A 5,371-nucleotide genomic window follows, 5' to 3' on the forward strand; every position below is an offset into this window, starting at 1 on the left:
TACGTCTAGGACTTGGGTCTTAGAGTGAGAATAACCTCACGTCACTTCACCTCACTACAAAACTAATAAGACAATCCATGAAACAAACCAAGTATATAAAAGATGGTTTGAACTAGTATGTTACTGTACTAGCCCACAATTAGTATAATATTCAAATAAGAATATTAAAACTAAATAACAATACTTGACTTAAGAATAATACAAGTTGGTCAAGTATATTTATAATTACTCCTTTATAGATTTAATAAAGTTGTGGAGTAATATGAGAAGTCCCTGTTTATGTTAAGCACTTATGACTTTTGACTTCTTTAGTATTCTTCTTCTTTCGATTATGTATTTATAAATCGAAGAATACTTTAGTTACAATCTCGGAATTGTAACTTATCCGTTACGCTCGTAGGCTTAAGGATTTTAGTATACTTCTGTTTTGACACTTATGTGGTCAAAGTATACTTTTAACTCCAAGCACTTGTATAAGTTTTATGATTCTTAGCCAAGATCCAAATATTATAAGTGCAAGTAATTGGCGTAAGATTGTGCTTTTGAAGTTTAGACGAATAATTATAAGTAGTTTATATATATCGAATAATAACCCCACGGAACACTGAAAGATGTTAGAAGGGGCTTATACGATATGTCTCGTAATTGTTTATATACACGATATGTGTTAGCCAATATCCAATTAAAGAGCGTGAAAATAATTGGCTAACTCATGGATTTGATTCGTCTTTAAATAACAAATGATTACGAAGTAGTTTATATGAAACAAGCTATAATCCCCCGGAACACTAAAGATGTTCAAAGGGATTACACTTTTACTTCGTCATATTTTATATGTACGTTATTAGTTAGACAAGATCCAATTAAAGAGCGTTAAGTAATTGTCTAACTCGTACGATCCGTTTTAAGATTTGACAAATTATGAAGTGTTTATATGAGACAAGTAATAATCCCCCGGAGAGCACTAAAGATGCTAGAAGGGACTACACTTAAACTTCGTAATTATTTTATGAGGATGAATGAGTGTTAGCCAAGATCCAATTAAAGTGCAAGAAATAATTGGCTAACTCGTACTTGTGTCAAATATAATCTCCCCTTGGAGATAAAGTACTTTTCTTTTTAGATCTTCTTGTTGGAATGATTTTTATGAAGATCAAGTACTTATTCGAATTCCGAGTTTGAATCTAAGTTCTCCCCGAAAACTTCCTTTATAAGAGAACTTGTATTAGAGCTTAAGATGAAGTAGAGAAGTTAAGTACAAGGCTTAAATACAAAGAACTCAAATAAGAAGCTAAAACTAACCACTTTTGAAAAACGGTGGGAAAAGTTCGCCGGAAAAATTCACCGGAGGTTCGGCCGGATTTTGGCACTTTGGTCAAATTTGGACAGCCCTTCGGGAGGCCGGGAAGTGGTAGTGGATGAGCTCACTTGGTGGGATAAAGGTTGGTTGGGTGAAGCTAAGCTTGGGTTTCAAAAACCTTGTATATATGTAAGTATATAGAAGAGAGAGAAGGTTTTTGAGAAAAAGTGTGTGTATAGAATTTGAAAGAGATTAAGAAAAGCACTTCCTGAAAAAATTCTAGAAACTTTGTGGCTCTTTAGCTTGAAGAAAATGGGTTGGGGTGGGGGTTTATTTATAGGAGGAGTTGGGTGGATTGAATGGTTGAGATTTGAGAATGAATGAATGGTGGATGGAGTGTATCACATGGACTGATGACTTGGAAAGTAGGTTGTGTTTCTTTTCAAGTGGGAAGGAAGCACAAGCTAGTATCCATTCAAATCTCAGCTGAAATATATATATATATATATATATATTAAATATATATTTTCCTTTTCTTTTAATTATTCTTTAATTACTTTAATTAAGGATTAAGCACCATTAATTATGACCACCCCAAATCCTCTTAAATAAATATCATAAAAAATACTATAATTACCTAATTATTATAAAATGATGTCCTGCAAGTTTTGGTCAACTTTAATCAAAGGTAACTAGGTCAAACGTGGTCAACTGTGGGACCAACTGCCTCGATTTTTGTGCCCGGACAAAAATTCTCTGAATGCTACGAAATTTTTACCATACTTAGAATATACCATTTAAATGATACATAACAAATTTCAAGTCATTATAGCATGTGGAAGTATTTTATTTAAAATTGAAACTGTTCTATCAGCCTTTCTTCCGAATAAAAATATCGTTGGTCTTGAAATAAAGGAGATGGATCTTTTGACCAAAGTTTTGACTTGTATAAATACTTAAAATATATTTCCTAATATATAAAATATATTTGAGTGGTGGGAAATATTTTTGAGTATTTTTGATTAATTTTCTCCGAGAAATACTGATTTTACGAAACGGGAGAAAATTACTTTACGAACACACAGAATGGGTGTAAAAATGGATATTAATACTTCAACCATGAATATTAATAAAGTTTGAGTAAAAACTCTTTTGAAGGATGTAAAAAATATTTTAGGAGCGAAGAGTAAAACATTTTTGATATAGAACGAGATCTCTAAAGAGTATTTCTGCAATATTCCTTATTCGAGCTTGTTGCCCTATTCCTGTTGCAACACAGATCTAAGAAATATCATATCTTGATGTTTCTTCTTTGATCATATTGCCTTAGAGATATATTCCATAAGGATATAGTTTTGATATTTTGCAAGAATGGAATATCTCTTTTATCTGTTTAAAAGACATGATTTTGCTAGTTTGACTTTTTGACTTTGATTTGGATCAATTTAATTCATGTTCTAATAGAGAGGATCTACATGTTCTTAATTTTATGTTTAATCATACAAATACCAAAATAAATAATATATCGAAGATATCCTTTCAGACTTTACAGCTACAAACTTAAAAGGATTTATCTTTGGCTTCTGTTTAATAGCTATAGGCTCAATTTCTACAGTTCCTTTATTATTCTTATCATCTCCATAACCTAAGCCCTCTTTCCAGTTTCCACTACTTAACAAATTCTGAGTTGTTCTGCCAGAGTTAGTCCAAGTCCTGATAATCTCTCTTTCCTTTTCTAACTCAGTTTTTAGAGATTCATTCATTTTAAGCACTTCATCTCTAACATAGAAAGATTCATCTCTATCTTTTTGAGTTTGATGGAACATAACTAACTCTTTTTCTAAATAATCATTCATCTTTTTATAAGCAAGATTTTCAGAAGTTAATCTTTCACATGTTAAAGTTTGATCTCTATAACTAATGAACATGGTTTTAAGATATCTTCTCAACTCAGTAATATCATCAGTATGAAAAGCATAAGTTGTTTGAGGTACCTTTAACAAAGCAGCTTTAGAACTGCTATCAGCATTTACCATCAAGGCATAGTTCACCTCACTTTCAGAATCTGAACCGTCTGTCCAGGTTTTCTTCTTTGTGACAAGTGCCTTGCCTTTGTCACTCTTCACTTTCTTGCAATCAGGAGATATGTGGCCTTTCTCACTACAGTTATAACATTTGACATTTGAGTAATCTCCTCTGTCAGACTTTCCTCCTTTGCCTTCAGATTTTCTGAAACCTTTCTTATCAGAACTTGCACCTTTCCTGGAAAACTTTTTTTCCTTTCTGGATTTCCTGTATGCAATCTTTGTGATTCCTTTCACCATAAAAGCACACAGCTTCATCATCTCTTCATCAGGGTCCATCTCAGATAGACTTTCAGTTTCTGAATCCTCATCACTATTAGGACTTGATGACTCAATATTAGACTTTGTGATGAGAGCCTTTCCTTTGCCTTTCTTTGAGACAACCACTTTAGGGGATTCCTCCTCAGCCTTAAGAGCAACTGTGCTTGATTTTCTCACATGCCTCTTGCTTCTTTGATCCATCTCAAGTTTATGGGTCTTGAGCATACCATAAATTTCATCAAGAGTAGTTTTATCAAGAGCATAGTTGTCTCTTATAGTTGTGGCCTTCAAATCCCAACTTTCAGGAAGAGCTAAAAGGAATTTGAGATTAGTATCTTCAAGATCATATTCTTTATCCACCAGTGACAGATCATTCAAGAGTTTGACATATCTATCATATAAACCAGTTAATGACTCCTCAGGTTTTGAGTCAAAGTGCTCATACTCTTGAATGAGTATTGTCCTCCTATTCTTCTTAATTGAATCAGTTCCCTGGCATCTTGTCTCCAAGACATCCCATATCTTCTTTCCAGTCTTGCAGTTATTTACCATGTTTGACATGACATAATCAATGGCACTGTGCAACAAATGTCTTACCTTTGCATCCTTTGCAATAGATGAGATATCATCAGCTGTATATTCACTTTTCTCCTTTGGTACATTCTGTGCTGGTTGATCTGCAACTATAACAGAGAGCTTGGTTGGCTTATGTGGTCCTTCATTAATTCTGTCAAGGTATTCTGGATCTATAGCTTCCAGAAACATAGACATCCTCACCTTTCATATGGGATACTCAGAAGGTTTCAGTATGGGAACCCTAATAGTCTCATATCGATTATGGATTTGAGTCTTTGGAGTTTCTTCAGTTTTGGTGGGCGTGGTTGGAGTTTGTGCTTCTTCAGACATGATTGTTTTTGGATCTTTACAGTATGTATGTTAACAGATAGCTCTGATACCACTTGTTAGGTCACACGCACTGTAGAAGGGGGTTGAATACAGTGTTTACTACAATCAAATCGAATATAAGAACTCAAGTAACAAAACACAGATTTTATTCAACACAATAAACTCTGTTACAAAGAACTGTTCTCTCTCAGTGATGAACAAATTATCACGAGAGCTGCTAGGGTTACAATGAATAATAATCTCGATTGAGATAACACATATAGTGTAAACCCTATGTCTGTGTTCATATACTACACAGTTACAAGATAATCTTCTAATTGATATCGAATATAATTCTGCTTCCTAATATATATCAACTAGTTATCTTTTCTTCCAAGTATTCTATTCTTCATAGATTTTTTCTCCATGCATATCTCTTCTTGTTTCAGTCTCGATCTTCTTTCCTTTTAATCAGCCGCCTTCCTTATCTGAACGTCTCCTTAAGTCCTGATATTATCTCCTGATAAATATCTCCTGATAACTTAAGTTCTGACAACTTAAGTTCTGATATCTTAAGTCCTGACTTCAGTATAAGTACTGATTTCTAGTTAAGTATTGATTTGTCCTGTTAAGTAAAATCTGAAAAACTAAACACAAATAATATTAGTCATGACATCACAAATATATCTAACAGTTATTATATTTTCAGTTATAATATTTATTAAATTGCAGTTTTATTCAATATATCTTTATTAAATATATTTTTATTTTTACATGTATTGAATTAAATAATATGAAAATTAATTTTTTAGTTTGAAGTTTCTATATATATAATGTGAAA

Source organism: Apium graveolens, chromosome 4 (assembly GCF_009905375.1).
Source record: "Apium graveolens cultivar Ventura chromosome 4, ASM990537v1, whole genome shotgun sequence".
Taxonomy (NCBI): Eukaryota; Viridiplantae; Streptophyta; class Magnoliopsida; order Apiales; family Apiaceae; genus Apium; species Apium graveolens.